This window comes from Scyliorhinus torazame, chromosome 14, assembly GCF_047496885.1.
Source record: "Scyliorhinus torazame isolate Kashiwa2021f chromosome 14, sScyTor2.1, whole genome shotgun sequence".
NCBI lineage: Eukaryota > Metazoa > Chordata > Chondrichthyes > Carcharhiniformes > Scyliorhinidae > Scyliorhinus > Scyliorhinus torazame.
This window is the reverse complement of record NC_092720.1, coordinates 176,334,532-176,355,868: the sequence shown is the minus strand read 5'-3', so window position 1 is coordinate 176,355,868 and position 21,337 is coordinate 176,334,532. Positions and strand designations below refer to the sequence as shown.

General features: G+C 48.1%; 1 non-coding gene across 1 annotated transcript; it reads left to right on the top strand.

The window, feature by feature from the left end:
* The first annotated feature begins 11,562 nt into the window (after nucleotides 1-11,562).
* Nucleotides 11,563-11,636, top strand: trnan-guu (transfer RNA asparagine (anticodon GUU)). Its single transcript has one exon. It is a non-coding gene; the product is annotated as a tRNA-Asn (tRNA).
* Nucleotides 11,637-21,337: the final 9,701 nt, after the last annotated feature.

Sequence of the window (21,337 nt, the reverse complement as noted above, 5' to 3'; positions counted from 1 at the left end):
TCGGCACGGGCTTGGAGGGCGGAAGGGCCTGTTCCTGTGCTGTACATTTCTTTGTTCTTTGTTTAGCATGGCCACTCCACCGAACCTTCACGTCTTTGGACTGTGGGAGGGACTTCGAGCACGAGGACGAAAGGTGCCGAGATTTTTCTCTTTGGATCAAAGAGGGTTAGAAGGCAAATAAGAGTCGTTCCAAATTATAACTGGTATGTGGGCGGAGAAGTCGATATTCTCGCCATATAAATGTATTTCCTGACATCTGTTCATGATGTAACGAGGAGCAGCGGGCAGAATTTGGGGAAATAGAACCAGTTGGCAGTGGAGAAAACGGAAACGCAGCGACGCACGAAAATCAAGCACCAGTTTTGTGAATGTTGAGAAACACTTCGAGAATCAGAATCCGGGGAGAACGAAGGGCGCTGCCGACTGATCAGAGGCAGTCAAGACACATTTCCCATGTTTAGAATAATTCGAGAAATTAACTGATATTTAGAAGTCACAAAAACTGTCCTTACTGCGCATCAGAAAAAACAGTTTAATATTGGTTTCATTGCGAATATTTGGAAGCAGAAAATACAACAATGGCTCGAAATCAGAAGGCTGGAGGCGCGGTATTGACATGGAGACTGAAAATGGCGTGGTCTTAGTTCTGTGACACAAGTCACCCTGGCTTGAAACGGTAGCATTGTGGGGCACAATTGCTTCACAGCTCTAGGGTCCCGTTCTAGATTCGATTCCGGCTTGGGTCACTGTAAGTACGGAGTCTGCACATCCTCCCGTGTGTGCCTGGGTTTCCTCCGGGTGCTCCGGTTTCCTCCCACAGTCCAAAGATGTGCAGGTTAGGTGGATTGGCCATGAAAATTCCCCTTAGTGTCCAAAACTGCCCTTAGTGTGGGTGGGGCTACTGGGTTATGGGGATAGGGTGGAGGTGTTTACCTTGGGTAGGGTGCTCTTTCCAAGAGCCGGTGCAGACACGATGGGCCGAATTGCCTCCTTGGGCACTGTAAATTCTATGATAATCTATGGAACACAGACTGCGTACTCTCTCCACAGATGCTGTCAGACCTGGTGAGATTGCCCAGCCTTTGGTGTTTTTGTTCCAGATTCGTGCATCATCAATAATTTGCTATTGCGATGTGGAGCAGGTGTGACTGTTTCGATCATAATTTGTCATGTTTATTCGAGTAAAAGCAGGGGTTGTTGTCTCTGTGGCACAATCGGTTAGAGTGTTCAGCTATTAATCTAAAAGTTGGTGGTTCGATCCCACCCGGAATTGAACTGTTATCCCGGCTGACGTGTTTTTTATACTTCGTATCTCTGTGGGAGGAAATCACCCTCCATGGTGGTTTTTATACTTCGAGCCACATTGATGTGATTTCTTTCCTCCGATTCCAATATTAAACGCGCCAAATGCTATAATTCTGATTTTAAACAGTCGGTTCTCACCCCAAGAGTTAATCAATATTAATTTGAACTACGATAGACAGAAATTCACCCCAATAGCAACAGTGGGTGAAAGGGGCCGTGATTTTTCTCTTTCGATCAAAGAGGTTTAGACGGCAAATGAGAGGCGTTCCAAAGTGCAACTGCTATGTGGTCGGGAGAAGTTGAATCATGGAAATAGAGAGATTGTTTGCACTGACAATATTCAGAAATGAGAGGAAAGGCATCCAGGATGAAATGGTTTCAAATAATCAGCAGGGGACGACATGATCAAGTTCGCCCGCAGTATACCTGTAACCCGGCACGTTGATCATGTCCAATCAAGCCAAACTGCTGATCCATGGACAATCTGGCACACTTTAGCATGGGCCAATCCACCGAACTTTCACATCATTGGACTGTGGGAGGGATCTCCAGCAGGCGGAGAAAACCCAGACAGTCACCGGGAGAACATCCAAATTCCATATGTTTGGGATGAATATCGAAATTGTTATGTAATAAATATTATAGCGATTGCATGATTATTTTTGTGAGCCTGGGTTAAAGTGCATATATCCGTGTTGCAGGAACATTATTATGGAACCATGTTTAAGGCATCCAAACTGTGTACCTGCTAAGCTGTAATTAGGGAGCCATAAAACGTGTGCCATGATCGACGCCAAACTGTTGATGATCAGGTACATCGAAAGTTGCAGGTTGCCTCAGCTGTAACGTGTGGCGCCGTGGTCGTATAGTGGTTAGTATTCTGCATTGTGGCCACAGCTACCACGGTTCGAATTCGAATCACTGCAGTGATAAGTTGATGTGTTTTTCCAAAATGAATGGATGACGATTTCCCTGTGCCAAGGCCTCTTTAAAACGATTTCACAACTGTGTGCATGCTTCTGCTCCTGTTTGATGCTCCCGATTTCACACTGTTGTGAACACGAGAATCTCGTCAGCCCCCGGTTTTATATTTTAACTATTATCATCAATCATACTCCTCCGGTTCTTGTCTTTTTGGGAGTGAAAACTATCACTCTCAATTTGCTGCATCAGGCTTCCGGGTGCGGCTATGCAGAGCTAGGTCGCATATTCGGTAGCTCCCGCTTATAACGGACTTTTGGGCTCTTTTACAGGGCCCCCACGACATTTGTTTGACATTTTCCGGTGTGGGAAGAAGACTGCAGCAGTCCCCTGACAGTGTCCCCCAGGAATGTTATGTCTTTTGGCTGCCAGACCCGGCAGAAACAGTAAAATATTTGGCTTTGGCTGCAGGTTTGGACAAAAGCCTCTTCCAGCATGCAGGCGGGGGAAGGGCAAGCTTAAAGTTGCAATCTGACTTGACTCTATCAAAGGTGAATTCTAGCAGCAGAGGGAACAACTGTGAAAAGATCTACCAAGGCCATTGAAGAAGCAGGGACGAGGCTTCCGGGGGCAGCCATGGAGGAGTAGGTCGCGCATTTGGCAGCTCCCGTCTGGAACCGACTCTCAGACCTTTTTCAGGAGTTTCCATAGACTTTTTGGGGCAGACTGGTGAAGCAAACACTGCCAAATTTTATGAAACGGACCAGAAGTGTAACGGCCAAAGGAGCGGCACTGGAGCAACGGGAGAAGCGAGGGAAAGAAAGCAAAATGGCGGCGGCCAGGGACAAAGGGGAGCTGCAGGAGTTCATCAAGCGCTGCTTCGAGGAGCAGCACGAGGAGATGCGCAAGGAGATGTTGGCGCCTATGTTTTCGGCAGTTGAAGGACTCGGGATCACGCAGAAGGCCCACGAAGCTAAGATCCAGGAGGTACAGAAAAGAGTCAGTCAGAACGAGGACGAACTCGTGGGCCTGGCGGTGAGAGTGGAGCAGAACGAGGTGCTACACAAGAGGTGGGCGGGAAGAATCGAAGACCTGGAGAACAGGTCGAGGAGAAAGAATCTGCGAATCCTGGGTCTCCCTGAGGGAGTGGAGGGGGCTGATGCCAGGGCATACGCGAGCATGATGCTCGAGGCGATGATGGGCACGAAGGCTACTTCGAGGCCGCTGGAGTTGAACGGGGCACATCGGGTGCTGGCGAAGAAGCCCCAGGCAAATGAGCCGCCAAGGCGATGGTGGTGAGGTTTCACTGGTTCACGGACAGAGAGTGGGTCCTGAGATGGGCCAAGAAGGAGCGGAGCAGTAAGTGGGGCAATGCAGCAATCCGAATATACACGGACTGGAGCACGGAGGTTGCAAAGCGGAGAGCAGGTTTCAAACGGGCCAAAGCGGCGTTGTACTGGAAAGAAGTGAAATTCGGAATGCTGCAGCCAGCGCGACTGTGGGTCACATACAAGGGCCAACACTGTTACTTCGAAACGCCAGAAGAGGCGTGGACATTGTACTAGCCGAAAAGTTGGACTCTAACTGAGGGTTTGTGAGGGTGGGGGGGGGGGGATGTTTTGGGGTTTGATGTGTGATGGTTGTTGTATATATGGGGTCAATCACACGCAGGAAATGGTACATGGGCTGGAGGAGAGAGACAAGGCCGCGACAGGAGCTGCGCCAGATGGGGCAGAGCGGGCTTTGGAAAGTGCGGGGTGTTTTCCCACGCGCGGGAAGAAAGGTGGGAAGGGGAACAAATGAATGCATATGGATTGGGAGACTCCCACGTGGGGAGGTCAATGGGACGGAGGGGGAAGTCGGGGTCAGCAGGCGTCAGCTGACTTATGGGAGTGACATGGGGGGAGCAAAAAAGGTAGATAGGGGTCTAGCTGGGGGAGGGGGGGGAAGGGTGGGGGCGAAAAGGGTTGCTGCTGCACTGGCCGATAGAGAATGGGACACAGAAGAGGTGGTCGGGACGGGGTTCCCCCTCTGGGTGACTGGAGGGTGAGGGAGGCGTGGACACGGGACTGGCCAGGAAAAGGAGATGGCTAGTCGGTGGGGCGTGCGGGGGTTGGGGGTGTGAGAGCCCCTCCAATCCGGCTGATAACGTGGAATGTGAGGGGCCTGAATGGGCCGGTGAAGAGGGCTCGATGACGTGGCCATGCTCCAAGAGACACATCTGAAGGTGGCGGACAAGGTCAGGTTAAGAAAGGGATGGGTAGGACAGGTATTCCACTCGGGACTGGATGTGAAGAATAGAGGGGTGGCAATATTGGTGGGAAAGTGGGTGTCATTTGAGGCCAAGACTATTGTAGTGGACAATGGAGGGCGATATGTAATGGTGAGCGGGAGGCTGTAAGGGACGTGGATGGTGTTGGTAAACGTATACGCCCCGAACTGGGATGATGCAGGATTCATGAAGCGCATGCTGGGGCGCATTCCGGACCTGGAGATAGGAGGCCTGATAATGGGAGGGGACTCCAATACAGTGTTGGATCTAGCACTGGACCACTCCAAATCAAGGACTGGAAAGTTGCCGGCGGCGGCCAAGGTACTTAGGGGGTTTATGGATCAGATGGAGGGAGTGGACGCATGGCGGTTTGCAAGGCCGCAGGCCAGGGAATTTTCTTTCTTCTTCTCCCATGTACACAAAGCCTACTCCCTGATAGATTTCTTTGTTCTGGGTAGGGTGCTCATCCCGAGGGTGGAGGGGACGGAGTATTCGGCTACTGCCGTTTCGGACCATGCCCCGCACTGGGTGGAACTGGAGCTAGGAGAGGAGAGGGACCAACGGCCGTTGTGGCGGCTGGATGTGGGACTGCTGGCGGACGAGGTGGTGTGTGGGAAGGTGAGGGGGTGGATCCAAAGGTACTTGGAGGCCAACGACAACGGGGAGGTGCGGGTGGGGGTGGAATGGGAGGCGTTGAAGGCGGTGATCAGGGGAGAGCTAATTTCCTTTAGGGCTCATAGGGAGAAGACAGACGGTACGGAAAGGGAGAGGTTAGTGGGGGAGATTTTGAGAGTGGACAGGAGATACGCAGAGGCCCCGGAGGAAAGATTACTTGGGGAAAGACGATGGCTCCAGACGGAGTTTGACCTGTTGACCACAGGGAAGGCGGAGGCACAGTGGAGGAAAGCACAGGGGGCAACCTACGAGTGTGGGGAAAAGGCTAGTCGGATGCTGGCACACCAGCTCCGTAAGAAGGTGGCAGCGAGGGAAATAGGGGGAGTCAAAGATGGAAGGGGAGGCACGGTTCGGAGTGCGACGAAAATAAAAGAGGTATTCAAGATCCTTTATGAAGAGCTGTACAGATCTGAGCCCCCAGCGGGGGAAGAAGTATGAGACAATTCCTAGATCAGCTGAGATTCCCGAGGGTGGAGGAGCAAGAGGTGGCTGGTTTGGGGGCACCAATTGGGTTGGAGGAGCTGAGCAAGGGTTTGGGGAGCATGCAGGCGGGGAAGGCCCGGGGACCGGATGGATTCCCGGTGGAGTTCTACAGGAAGTACGCAGACCTGTTGGCCCCACTACTGGTGAGGACCTTTAATGAGGCAAGAGAGGAGGGGACCCTGCCCCTGACAATGTCGGAAGCGACAATTTGTTTGATCCTAAAGCGGGACAAGGACCCACTGCAATGTGGATCTTACAGGCCGATCTCGCTCCTCAACGTGGATGCAAAGTTGCTGGCAAAAGTGCTGGCCACGAGGATCGAGGACTGTGTCCCGGGGGTAATCCACGACGACCAGACGGGATTTGTAAAGGGCAGGCACCTAAACACCAATGTGCGGCGGCTCTTAAACGTGATAATGATGCCATCGGAGGAGGGAGAGGCGGAGATAGTGGCAGCTATGGACGCGGAGAAGGCCTTTGATTGAGTCGAGTGGGAGTACCTCTGGGAGGTGCTGCGTAGGTTTGGGTTCGGAGTAGGGTTTATCAATTGGGTTAAGCTCCTTTACAGAGCCCCGATGGCGAGTGTAGTGACGAACCGGCGGAGGTTGGAGTACTTTTGATAGTACCGAGGGACGAGGCAGGGGTGCCCCCTGTCCCCCCCTATTGTTCGCATTGGCGATCGAACCATTGGCCATGTCATTGAGGGAGTCTAATAGATGGAGGGGGGTGGTCCGAGGGGGAGAAGAGCATCTGGTGTCAATATATGCGAATGACCTGTTGCTGTACGTGGCGGATCCAATGGAGGGGATGTTGGAGGTCATGCAGACTGTAAGGGAGTTTGGGGAGTTTTCGGGCTATAAGCTCAATGTAGGGAAGAGTGAGCTCTTTGTATTACAGGCGGGGGACCAAAAAAGAGGGATAGGGGACCTACCACTGAGGTGGGCGGAGGGGAGCTTTCCGTATCTGGGGATCCAGATAGCCAGGAGTTGGGGGACCCTCCATAAACTGAATCTGACGAGGTTGGTGGAACAAATGGAGGAGGATATCAAAAGATGGGACATGTTACCGCTCTCGTTGGCGGGTAGAGTGCAGTCGGTCAAAATGGTGGTCCTTGCGACGTTTCTGTTTGTGCTTCAGTGCCTTCCCATCGTGATCAGTAAGGCCTTTTTTAAGAGAGTAGGAAGGAGTATTATGGGGTTTGTGTGGGCGAATAAGACCCCGAGAGTAAGGAGAGGGTTCCTGGAACGCAGTAGGGACCGAGGAGGGTTGGCGCTGCCAAACCTGGGGAGCTACTACTGGCAGCAAATGTGGCGATGATCCGCAAGTGGGTTATGGAGGGAGTGGGGGCGGCATGGAAGAGGATGGAGATGGCGTCCTGTAAAGGAACGAGCCTGGGGGCGTTGGTGACGGCACCGCTGCCGCTCTCGCCGACAAAGTATACCACGAGCCCGGTGGTGGCGGTAACGCTAAGGATCTGGGGCCAGTGGAGACGCCACCGGGGTGCAATGGGAGCATCGGTGTGGTCCCCGGTCAGGGGTAACCACCGGTTTGTCCTGGGAAAGATGGACGGATGGTTCCAGAGCTGGCATCGGGCGGGGATTGGAAGTATGGGGGACCTGTTCATCGAAGGGACGTTTGCGAGCCTAGAGGCACTGGAGGAGAAGTTCGAGTTACCCCCGGAAAATGCCTTTAGATATATGCGGGTGAGGGCTTTTGTGAGGCGGCAGGTGAGGGAATTCCCGCTGCTCCCGGCACAAGAAGTTCGAAATAGGGTGATCTCGGGTGTATGGGTCAGGGAGGGCAAGGTGTCGGAAATACACCAGGAATTGAAAGAAGAGGGGGAAGCGCTGGTAGAAGAGTTGAAGGGCAAATGGGAGGAGGAGCTGGGGGAGGAGATCGAAGGAGGTCTGTGGGCTGATGCCCTAGGTAGGGTTAATTCCTCCTCCTTGTGTGCCAGGCTCAGCCTGATACAATTTAAGGTGGTCCACAGAGCGCACTTGATGGGGGCGAGGTTGAGTAGGTCCTTTGGAGTAGAGGACAGATGTGGAAGGTGCTCAGGGAACCCGGCGAACCATGTCTATATGTTTTGGTCATGCCCGGCACTGGCGGGGTTCAGGAGAGGAGTGGCGGGAGCAATATCTCAGGTGGTGAAAGTCCTGGTCAAGCCAAGCTGGGGGCTAGCAATATTTGGACTAGTGGATGAACCGGGAGTGCAGGAGGCGAAAGAGGCCGGCATTCTCGCCTTTGCGTCCCTAGTAGCCCGGCGAAGGATCTTGCTAATGTGGAAGGAGGCGAAGCCCCCCAGCCTGGAGGCCTGGATAAATGATATGGCTGGGTTCATAAAGTTGGAGAGGATTAAGCTCGCCTTGAGAGGGTCTGCGCAGGGGTTCTACAGGCAGTGGCAACCGTTCCTAGACTATCTCGCGGAGCGTTAGAGGAAGGTCAGCAGCAGCATCCTTGGCCGGGGGGTGGGGGGGGGTGGAGGGGACGTCCTTGAGGGGGGCGAGAGGGGGGGATAGGGGGGACTGCCTGGGAGGGTGGCTGAGCAAGAGATAACATGAAGGGTTGGGGAAACTGGCACGTATGGGTGAGGGCCAGTGTACAAGGCTGTGTATAGATGTCATTTTGCCATGTATATATCTTGCTCTGCGCGATTTCTCTTTTTTTTGGTTACGGTGGGGGGGGGGGGGGGTTATTGTTTGTAAGGGAGAAAAATTGTGTTAAAAAACTTTCATAAATATATATATATTTTTTAAAATTTGCTGCATCAGCTTCTAAGGCTATTCACCCAAATCGTTCAAATGTCTCAACCAAATACGCACTGAACCTTATACGCTAAGAATAATCTGGGTCTCGATGGTCTCTCAGAGACGAACCGTGATCCCACCCCCGGATGAAGTGTTTTTTATACTTCGTCTCTCTGTGGGACCAAATCACCCACCTTGGTGGTTTTTATACTTCATGCCACATTGATTTGCTTTCTTTCCACCGGTTCCAATAGAAAACACGACAAATGCTGTCATCCTGATTTTAAACAGTCAGTTCACACCCCAGGAGTTAATCAATATTTATTTCAACTACGATAGACAGACATTCACCCCAGTAGCAACAGTGGGACGAAAGGTGCCAAGATTTTTCTCTTTGGCTCAAAGAGGGTTAGAGGGCGAATGGGAGACGTTTCAAAGTATAACTGGTATGCGGGCGGAGAAGTCGACAGTCCTTCCATGTAAATGTATTTCCTGACATCTGGTCATGATGCAATGAGCAGGAGTGGGTAGAATTTTTGTGAAATAGAACCAGTTGGCAGTGGAGAAAATGGAGACGCAGAGACGCACGAAAATCAAGCACCAGTTTTGTGAATGTTGAGGAACACTTCGAGAATCAGAATCCGGGGAGAACGAAGGGCGCTGACCGACTGATCAGCGGCAGTCAAGACACATTTCCGTTGTTTAGAATAATTCGAGAAATTAACTGATATTTAGAAACCACGAAAACTGTCCTTACTGCACATCAGAAAACACAGTTTAATATTGGTTTAATTGTGAATATCTGGAAGCAGAAAATACAACAATGGCTCGAATGTAGAAGGCTGGAGGCGCGTTATTGACATGGCGACTGAACATGGTGTGGTCTTAGTTCTGTGACACAAGTCACCCTGGCTTGCAACACAGACTACGTTCTCTCTCCACAGATGCTGTCGGGTAGGGTGCTCTTTCCAAGGGCCGGTGGGGACTCGATGGGCCGAATGGCCTCCTTCTGCACTGTAAATTCTATGCTGTCAGACCTGCTGAGATTGCCCAGCGTTTGGTGTTTTTGATCTAGATTTGTGCATCATCAATAATTTGCTATTCTGATGTGGACCAGATGAGACTGTTGCGATCGTAATTTGTCATTTTTATTCGAGGCCGATCCGCTGTTGTCTTTGTGGCGCAATCGGTGAGCGCGTTTGGCTGCGAATCGAAGGGGTAGTGGTTCGATCCCACCCAAAAAGGGGCTGTTATCCCACCGCGGCTGATGTGTTTTTTTATACTTCGTTTCTCTGTGGGACCAAATCACCCACCTTGGTGGTTTTTATGTTTCATGCCACATTGATTTGCTTTCTTTCCACCGGTTCCAAGAAAAAACACGACAAATGCTGTCATCCTGATTTTAAGCAGTCAGTTCACACCCCAGGAGTTAATCAATATTTATTTCAACTACGATAGACAGACATTCACCCCAGTAGCAACAGTGGGACGAAAGGTGCCGGGATTTTACTCTTTGGCTCAAAGAGGGTTAGAGGGCGAATGGGAGACGTTCCAAAGTATAACTGGTATGTGGGCGGGAGAAGTTCAATCGTGGAAATAGAGACAGATTGGTTGCACTGACAATATTCAGGAATGAGAGGAAAGGCGTACAGAATGAAATGGCTTCAAAAAATCAGCAGGGGACGATGCGATCAAGTTCGCCCGCATATACCCGTAACCCGGCACATTGAGCATGTCCAATACAGCTAAACCTCTAATCCATGGACAATGTGGCACACTTTAGCATTGGCCAATCCACCGAACTTTCACATCATTGGTCTGTGGGAGGGATCTCTGGCAAGCGGAGAAAACCCAGACAAACACCGGGACAACGTCCAAATACCATATGTTTGGGATGAATATCGAAATTGTTATGTATTAAATATTATAGCGGTTGCATGATTATTTTTATGAGCCTGGGTTAAAGTGCACATATCATTGTTGCAGGAACATTATGATGGAACCACGTTTAAGGCATCCAAACTGTGTATCTACGAAAGTTGTAATCAGGAAGTCATAAAGTGTGGGCCATGATAGATTCCAAACAGTTGCTGACCAAGTACATCGGCAGTTGCAAGTTGCCTTCGGCGGTAACGATATAGTGGTTCGTACTGTGCGTTGTGACCGCATCAACCTCTGTTCGAATCCGATTCACAACAGCGATAAATTGATGTGTTTTTCCCAAATGAACGGATGAGGAATTCTGTGTGTCAGGGATTCTTGAAAACGGGTTCACAGCTGAGTGCACGCTTCTGCTCCAGTTTGGTGCTCCAGAATTCAAGCGGTTGTGAATGCGAGAATCTCCTCAGCGTCCGGTTTTATATTTTAACTATTATCATCAAGCATACTCCTCCGGTTCTTTCCTTTTTGGAAGTGAAAACGGTCTCTCTAAATTTGCTGCATCAGCTTCTTCGGCCATTCACCCAAAATGTTTAAGTGTCTCAACCAAATACTATCTGAACCTTCTGTATACGCGGATAATAATCTTGGTCTCGATAATTTCTCCATATAAATGAATCTCCAGACATCTTGTCATAATGCAATGAGGAGGAGTCGGCAGGGTTTTGGGAAATAGAGCCAGCTGGCAGTGGAGAAAACGGAAACAAAGCGACACACGAAAATCAAGCACCAGATTTGTGAATGTTGGGAAACACTTCGAGAAACCGAATCCAAGGAGAAACAAGGGCGCTGCCCGTCTGAACAGCGACAGTCAAGACGTATTTCCCTTGTTTAGAATGATTCGAGAAATTAACTGATGTTTAGAAAATAAGAAAACTGTCCTTCCTGCACATCAGAAAATACAATTTAATTTTAGTTTCAATGCGAATATTTGGAAGCAGAAAATACAACAATGGCTCGAATGTAGAAGGCGCGTAGGCGCGTTATTGGCAGGCCTACGGAAAACAGTGTAGTCTTCGCACTGGGGCACATAAAGTCACCCTGGCTTGAAACACCACCTCTCTCCACAGATGCTTTCAGTCCTGCTGAGATTGCACACCTGTTTGTGTTTTTGTTCCAGATTGGTGCATCGGTAATAATTTGTTATTATGTTGTGGAGAAGATGAGATTGTTTCCATCATAAATTGGCATGTTAATTCGAGAGAAAATGCAGCTCTTTTCGTCTCTGTGGCGCAATCGGTTTGCGCGTTCGTCTGTTAAACGAAAGGTTGGTGGTTCGATCGCACCCAGAGAAGGAGTGTTATCCCACCACCTGTGAATTGCTTTTGAAACTGCGTCCCTCTGTCGGATCGTATCAGCCACCCTGGTTCCTTTTATATTTCATGCCACATTGATTTGATTTATTTCCTCCGGTTCCAATATTAAACACGCCGAATGCTGTCATTCTGAATTTAACCAGTCAGTTCACATCCAAAGACTGAATCCATATTAATTTGACCTTCCACAGCGAGACATTCACCCCAAGAGCAACAGTGGGACCAAGGGAGCGGTGATGTTTCTCTTTGGATCAAAGAGAGTGAGGCGGCCAATGAGAGGCGCTCCAAAGTGCAACTGGTATGTGGAAGTTCAATCGTGCACAGAGAGAGAGAATTTGTCTGCACTGACAATATTCAGGAATGAGAGGAAAGGGATACAGGGTGAAATGGTTTCCAAAAAATCAGCAGGGGACGACGTGACCAAGTTCCTCCGTAGAATACCCGTCACCCGGCACGTTGATCATGACAGATGCAGCGAAACTGCTAATCTATGGACAATCTGGCACACTTTAGCATGGCCAGTCACCGAACCTTCACATATTTGGAATGTGAGGGGGACCTCGAGCAGGCAGAGAAACCTGATGCAGACACCAGGTGAACGTCCAAATACCATATGTTCGGGATGAATATCGAAATTGTAATGTGTTGTATATTATAGCGGTTGCATTGTTATTTTTATGAGCCTGGGTTAAAGCGTATATATACCTTGTTGCAGGAACATTAGTATGGAACCAAGGTGAAGGCGTCCAAAATGTGTTTGTACTAAAGTGGTAATTGGATAGTCATAAAGTGTGGGCAATGATGCATTCCAAACAGTTGATGACCAAGTGCCTCGACAGTTACACGTTGCGTCGGCGGTAACGTAATACGCCGTGTTCGGATAGTGGTTAGGCTCTGCGTTGTGTCCGCAGCAAGCCGGGTTCGAATCCGAATCACGTCAGCGATAAATTAATGTGTTTTTCCCAAATGAACCGAGGAGGTTTTCTCTGAGTAAAGGACTCATTAAAACGGGTTCACAGCTGAGCACATGTTTCTGCTCCTGTTTGATGCTCCAGAATTCAAACTGATGAGAATACGAGAATCTCCTCAGCTCCCGGTTTTATATTTTAACTATCATCATCAAACATGTCCAATGTGTGCAGGAGGGTTTTCTGACACAGTATGCAGATAGTCCAACGAGAGGCGAGGCCATATTGGATTTGGTACTGGGAAATGAACCAGGACAGATATTAGATATGGAGGTAGGTAAGCACTTTGGTGATAGTGACCACATTTCGATTCCGTTTACTTTAGCTATGGAAAGGGATAGGTAAATACCGCAGGGCGAGAGTTATAGCTGGGGGAACGGCAATTATGATAATAGGATGCATAGGATGGGGAGGGAAACTGCAGGGGATGGGCACAATTGAAATGTGGAGCTTGTTCAAGGAACAGCTACAGCGTGTCCTTGATAATTATGTACCTGTCAGGCAGGGAGGAAGTGGCCGAGCGAGGGAACCGTGGTTTACTAAAGTAGTTGAATCACTTGTCAAGAGGGAGAAGGAAGCTTACGTAATGATGAGACGTGAAGGTTCAGTTAGTTCGAGAGTTACAAGTTAGCGAGGAAGGACCTAAAAGGAGAGGCAGGAAGAGCCAGGAGGGGACATGAGAAGTCTTTGGCAGGTAGGATCAAGGATAACCCTAAAGCTTTCTACCGATATGTCAGGAATAAAAGAATGACTCGGGTCAGAGTAGGGCCAGACAAGGACAGTAGTGGAAAGTTGTGCATTGAGTCTGAGGAGATAGAAGAGGTGCTAAATGAAAAATTTCCGTCAGTATTCCCGCACGAAAAAGATAATGTTGTCGTCGAGAATACTGAGATACAGGCTACTAGACAAGAACGGCTTTGAGTTAATAAGGATGAGGTGTTAACAATTCTGGAAAGTTTGAAAATAGATAAGTCCACTGTGCCGGATGGTATTTATCCTAGGATTCTCTGGCAAGCTAGAAGGAAATTGCTGCGCCTTTGGCTTTGATCTTTATGTCATCATTGTCTATAGGAATAGTACCAGAAGATTGGAGGATAGCAAATGTTGTCCGCTTGTTCAAGAATGGGAGTAGAGGCAACCGCGGTAACTATAGACCAGTGAGCGATTTTTCTGTTGTGGATGAAGTCTTGGAAAGGTTTATGAGAGGTATGATGTATAATCATCTGGAAAGGAATAATTTGATTAGAGATAGTCAACCCAGTTTTGTGAAGGCTAGGTCGTGCCTGACAAACCTCATTGAGTTCTTTGAGAAGGTCACCAAACACTTGGACGAGGGTTAAGCAGTTGACGTGATGTATATGGATTTGAGTAAAGCGTTTGAGAAGGTTCCCCACGGTAGGCTATTACAGAAAATACGGAGGCATGGGATTCACGGTGATTTAGGAGTTTGGATCAGGAATTGGCTAGCTGGAAGAAGACAAAGGTTGGTGGGAAATGTTCAGACTGGAGTCCAGTTACTAGTGGTATACCACAAGGATCTGTTTTGGTGCCATTGCTGTTTGGCATTTTTATAAATGGCCTGGAGGAGGGCGTAGAAGGATGGGTGAGTAAATTTACAGATGATACTTAAGTCGTTGGAGTTGTGGACAGTGTGGAAGGATGTTACAAGTTACAGAGGGACATAGATAAGCTGCAGCACTGGGCTGAGAGGTGGCAAATGGAGTTTAATGCAGATAAATGTGAGGTGATTCATTTTGGAAGGAATAACAGGAAGACAGAGTACTGGGCTAATGGTAAGATTCTTGGCAGTGTGGATGAGCAGAGAGATCTCGGTGTCCATGTACATAGATCCCTGAAATTTGCCCGCCAGGTTGAGAGGGTTGTTAAGAAGGCGTACGGTGTGTTAGCTTTTATTGGTAGATGGATTGTGTTTCTGAGCCATGAAGTCATGTTGCAGCTGTACAAAACTCTGGTGCGGCCGCATTTGGAGTATTGCGTGCAATTCTGGTCGCCGCATTATAGGAAGGATGTGGAAGCATTGGAACGCATGCTGAGGAGATTTACCAGAATGATGGTGACTTAATTGAGGCATACAGGATGGTAAGTGAGAGCGTTTTTCCTCGGATGGTGATTTCTAGCACGAGCGGACATAGCTTTAAATTAAGGGGAGATAGATATAAGACAGATGTCAGAGGTAGGTTCTTTACTCAGAGAGTAGTATGGGCGTGGAATGCCCTGCCTGCTACAGTAGTGGACCCGCCAACACCAGGAGCATTCAAATGGTCATTGGATAGACATATGGACGATAAGGGAATAGTGTAGATGGGTTTTCGAGTGGTTTCACGGGTCGGCGCAACATCGAGAGCCGAAGGGCCTGTACTGCTCTGTAATGTTCTACGTTCTATGTTCTATGCTTTCTCTTCCAAACAGACAATAACCTGAGGAGTATGCTTTATGATAATAGTTAAAATAAATAACAGGGAGCTGAAGAGATTCTCGTATTCATAATCGTTTGAATTCTGGAACATCAAACAGGAGAAGAAGCATGCACTCAGCTGTGAACCCGTTTTAAAGAGTCCTTCATATAGAGAATTCCTCATCCGTTCATTTGTGAAAAACACATCAACTTATCGCTGCCCTGACTCGGATTCGAACCGAGGTTGCTGCGTCAACAACGCAGAATAATAACCACTAAACAATTACGGCGCCTCACGTTACCGCCGAAGCAAGCTGTAACTGTCGATGTATTTGGTCATCAACTGTTTGGAATCTATCATGGCCCAAATTTATGACTCTAGAATTACAACTTTAGTAGATACATAGTTAGGATGCCTTTTCCTTGGTTCCATAAAAGCAATCGCTATAATATATAATCTGTCCGAATTTCCATATTCAACCCAAGCAGATGGTATTTGCACGTGCTGCCGGTGTCTGCATCGGTTTTCTCCACCTGCTCGAGGTCCCTCCCTCCCAGATGTGAAGGTTCGGTGGATTGGCCATGCTAAAGTGTGCCAGATTGTCCAGCGATTAGCAGTTTCGCTGGATTGGCCAAGATCAACGTGCCGGGTGACGGGTATTCTACAGAGGAGCTTGGTCACGTCGACCCCTGCTGATTTGTTAAAAACCATTTCATCCTGTATCCCTTTCCTCTCCTTCCTGAATATTGTCAGTTCAAACAAACTCTCTCTCTATTTTCACGATTGAACATCTCCACCCACATACCAGTTGAACTTTGGACCGTCTCTCATTCGCCGTCTCAGCCTCTTTGAGCCAAAGAGAATATTATCGGCCCCTTTCGTCCCACTGTTGCTATTGGGGTGAATGTCTCTCTATGGTAATTCAAGTTAATATTGATTAACTCTTTGGATGTGAACTGACTGTTTAAAATCAGAGTGACAGCATTTGGCGTTTTTAATATGGTAACAAAGAACAAAGAACAAAGAAATGTACAGCACAGGAACAGGCCCTTCGGCCCTCCAAGCCCGTGCCGACCATACTGTCTGACTAAACTACAATCTTCTACACTTCCTGGGTCCGTATCCTTCTATTCCCATCCTATTCATATATTTGTCAAGATGCCCCTTAAATGGCCCTATCGTCCCTGCTTCCACTACCTCCTCCGGTAGTGAGTACCAGGCACCCACTACCCTCTGCGTAAAAAACTTGCCTCGTACATCTACTCTAAACCTTGCCCCTCTCACCTTAAACCTATGCCCCCTAGTAATTGACCCCTCTACCCTGGGGAAAAGCCTCTGACTATCCACTCTATCTATGCCCCTCATAATTTTGTATACCTCTATCAGGTCGCCCCTCAACCTCCTTCGTTCCAGTGAGAACAAACCGAGTTTATTCAATCGCTCCTCATAGCTTATGCCCGCCATATCAGGCAACATTCTGGTAAATCTCTTCTGCACCCTCTCTAAAGCCTCCACATCCTTCTGGTAGTGTGGCGACCAGAATTGAACACTATACTCCAAGTGTGGCCCAACTAAGGTTCTATACAGCTGCAACATGACTTGCCAATTCTTATACTAAATGCCCTGGCCAATGAAGGCAAGCATGCCGTATGCCTTCTTTACTACCTTCTCCACCTGTGTTGCTCCTTTCAATGACCTGTGGACCTGTACTCCTAGATCTCTTTGACTTTCAATACTCTTGAGGGTTCTACCATTCACTGTATATTCCCTACCTGAATTAGCCCTTCCAAAATGCATTACCTCACATTTGTCCGGATTAAACTCCATCTGCCATCTCTCCGCCCAAGTCTCCAGACAATCTAAATCCTGCTGTATCCTCTGACAGTCCTCATCGCTATCCGCAATTCCACCAACCTTTGTGTCGTCTGCAAACTTACTAATCAGACCAGTTACATTTTCCTCCAAATCATTTATATATACTACAAACAGCAAAGGTCCCAACACTGATCCCTGTGGAACACCACTGGTCACAGCCCTCCAATTAGAAAAGCATCCCTCCATTGCTACCCTCTGCCTTCTATGGCCTAGCCAGTTCTGTACCCACCTTGCCAGTTCACCCCTGATCCCGTGTGACTTCACCTTTTGTACTAGTCTACCATGAGGGACCTTGTCAAAGGCCTTACTGAAGTCCATATAGAAAACATCTACTGCCCTACCTGCATCAATCATCTTAGTGACCTCCTCGAAATACTCTATCAAGTTAGTGAGACACGACCTCCCCTTCACAAAACCGTGCTGCCTCTCACTAATACGTCCATTTGCTTCCAAATGGGAGTAGATCCTCTCTCGAAGAATTCTCTCCAGTAATTTCCCTACCACTGAAGCAAGGCTCACCGGCCTGTAGTTCCCGGGATTATCCTTGCTACCCTTCTTAAACAGAAGAACAACATTGGCTATTCTCCAGTCCTCCGGGACATCCCCTGAAGACAGCGAGGATCCAAAGAGTTCTGTCAAGGCCTCAGCAATTTCCTCTCCAGCCTCCTTCAGTATTCTGGGGTAGATCCCATCAGGCCCTGGGGACTTATCTACCTTAATATTTTTTAAGACACCCAACACCTCGTCTTTTTGGATCACAATGTGACCCAGGCTATCTACACCCCCTTCTCCAGACTCAACATCTACCAATTCCTTCTCTTTGGTGAATACTGATGCAAAGTATTCATTTAGTACCTCGCCCATTTCCTCTGGCTCCACACATAGATTCCCTTGCCTATCCTTCAGTGGGCCAACCCTTTCCCTGGCTACCCTCTTGCTTTTTATGTATGTGTAAAAAGCCTTGGGATTTTCCTTAACCCTATTTGCCAATGACTTTTCATGACCCCTTCTAGCCCTCCTGACTCCTTGCTTAAGTTCCTTCCTACTTTCCTTATATGCCACACAGGCTTCGTCTGTTCCCAGCCTTTGAGCCCTGACGAATGCCTCATTTTTCTTTTTGACGAGGCCTACAATATCACTCGTCATCCAAGGTTCCCGAAAATTGCCGTATTTATCTTTCTTCCTCACAGGAACATGCCTGTCCTGTATTCCTTTCAACTGACACTTGAAAGCCTCCCACATGTCAGATGTTGATTTGCCCTCAAACATCCGCCCACAATCTATGTTCTTCAGTTCCCGCCTAATATTGTTATAATTAGCCTTCCCCCAATTTAGCACATTCATCCTCGGACCACTCTTATCCTTGTCCACCAGTACTTTAAAACTTACTGAAGTGTGGTCACTGTTCCCGAAATGCTCCCCTACTGAAACATCTCCCACCTGGCCGGGCTCATTCCCCAATACCAGGTCCAGTACCGCCCCTTCCCTAGTTGGACTGTTTACATATTGTTTTAAGAAGCCCTCCTGGATGCTCCTTACAAACTCCGCCCCGTCTAAGCCCCTGGCACTAAGTGAGTCCCAGTCAATATTGGGGAAGTTGACGTCTCCCATCACCACAACCCTGTTCTTTTTACTCTTTGCCAAAATCTGTCTACCTATCTGCTCCTCTACCTCCCGCTGGCTGTTGGGAGGCCTGTAGTATACCCCCAACATTGTGACTGCACCCTTCTTATTCCTGATCTCTACCCATATAGCCTCACTGCCCTCTGAGGAGTCCTCTTGCAGTATAACCGGAGGAAAGAAATCAAATCTATGTGGCATGAAATATAAAAAGCACTAAGGTGGCTGATTCGTTCCCACAGAGGGATAAAGTATAAAAAACACTTCATCCGGGGGTGGGATAACACTGCGATCCCCGGGTGGGATTGATCCACCAACCATTCGTTTATTAACCGAGCGCGCTAACCGATTTCACCACAAAGACGACGACTGTTCCTTTTTCTCGAATAAACTTGCCAAATTATGATGGAAACAATCTCACCTTGCCCACGTCATAATGGCAAATTATTGCCGATGCACCAATCTGGAACAAAGATAAAAAAGGCTGGGAAATCTCAGCAGGTCTGACAGCGTCTGTGGAGAGAGAGCGGAGTCTGTGTTTCAAGCCAAGGTGACTTTGTGTCACAGAACAAAGACTACACCATTATCCGTAGCCCTGTCAATAACACGCCTTTTACATTCGAGCCATTGTTGTATTTTCTGCTTCCAGATATTCGCAATGAAACTATATTTAATCTGTCTATTCTGATGTGCAGTAAGGCCAGTTTTCTTAGTTTCTAAATATCAGTTAATTTCTCGAATCATTCTAATCAAATGAAATGGGTCTTGACTGTCGCTGATCAGTCGGGCAGCGCGCTTCGTTCTCCCCGGATTCTGTTTGTCGAAGTGTTTCCCAACATTCACAAAACTGGTGCTTCGTGTCCGTGTTCCCCACTGCCACGTGGCTCTATTTCCCAGCATTCTGTCCACTCCTCCTCATTGCATCATGACCAGCTGTCAGGAAATTCATTTATATGGACAGACTAACGAGAACAAGATTATTCTCCGCGACTGCAGCAGGCTCAGTGGGTATTTGGTTGAGACGCTTGAACATTTTGTGTGAATGGCCGAAGAAGCTGATGCAGCAAATTGAGGGAGACTGCTTTCACTTCCAAAAAGACAAGAACCGGAGTAGTATGCTTGATGATAATAGATAAAAATATAAAAACGGGAGCTTAGGAGATTCTCGTATCCACAACCGTTTTAATTCTGGAGCATTAAACAGGAGCAACAGCATGCACTCAGCTGTGAACCCGTTGTAAAGAGTCCTTTACACAGATAATTCCTCATCCGTTCATTTTGGAAAAACACATCAACTTATCGCTGAGGTGATTCGAATTCGAATCGAGATTGTTGCGACCACCACGCAGCGTACTAACCACGAGACAAACACGGCGCCACACGTCACCGCCGACGCACATCTGTAGCTATCGATGTACTTGGTCATCAACTGTTTGGAATCTATCATGACCCACAGTTTATGACGCCCTTATTACAACTTTAGTAGATATACAAGTTTGGATGCCTTAACCTTGGTTCCATAATAATGTTCCTGTAACAAAGATATATACACTTTAACCCAGGCTTATAAAAATAGCAACGCAGCGGCTGTAATATATAATACATAACAATTTCGATATTCGTCCCAACAATATGGTATTTGGACGATCTCACGGTGTCTGCATCGGTTTCCTCCACCTGCTCGAGGTAGCTCCCACAGTTCAAAGATGTGAAGGTTCGGTGAATTGGTCATGCTAGAGTGTGCCAGATTGTCCACAGGTTAGCAGTTTCGCTGGATTGCCCGTGACCAATGTGCCGGATTACGGGTATCCTTCGGAGGAACTTTGCCACGTCGAACCCTGCTGGTTTAAAAAAAAAATCATTTCATCCTGAACATTGCCAGTGCAAACAAACTCCCTCTCTTTTTCCACGATTGACCTTTTCCGCCCACATATCATTTGCACTTTGGAGCGCCTCTCCTTCGCCATCTCACCCTCTTTGATCCAAAGAGAAAAATCTCGGCCCCTTTCGTTCCACTGTTACCATTTTGGTGAATGTCTCTCTCTGGTAGTTCAAATTAATATTGATTAACTATTTGGATGTGAACTGATTGTTTAACCCGTAATCCGGCACATTGATCACGGACCTTCAACCGACGTTACACACCAGATACATCGATGACATTTTTTTCCTTTGGACCCATGGCGAAGAATCACTGAAACGACTACACGATGACATTAATAAGTTCCATCCAACCATCAGACCCACCATGGACTACTCTCCAAAATCAGTTGCATTCTTGGACACACTCGTCTCCATCAAGGACGGTCACCTCAGCACGTCGCTTTACCGCAAACCCACGGATAACCTCATGATTCTCCACTTCTCCAGCTTCCACCCTAAACACATTAAAGAAGCCATCCCCTATGGACAAGCGCTCCGTACACACAGGATCTGCTCAGACGAAGAGGAGCGTACCAGACATCTACAGACGTTGAAAGATGCCCTCGAACGAACGGGATATGGCACTTGACTCATCGATCGACAGTTCCAACGCGCCACAGCGAAAAACCGGACCGACCTCCTCAGAAGACAAACATGGGACACAACCGACAGAATAGTCCAAAGATGTGCGGGTTAGATGAATTGGCCAATGATAAATTGCCCTTAATGTCCAAATTGCCCTTGGTGTTGGGTGGAGGTGTTGAGTTTGGGTATGGTGCTCTTTCCAAGAGCTGGTGCAGACTCAAAGGGCCGAATGGCCTCCTTCTGCACTGTAAATTCAATGATAATCTATGGTTAATCTAGGACAAAGGTTCGG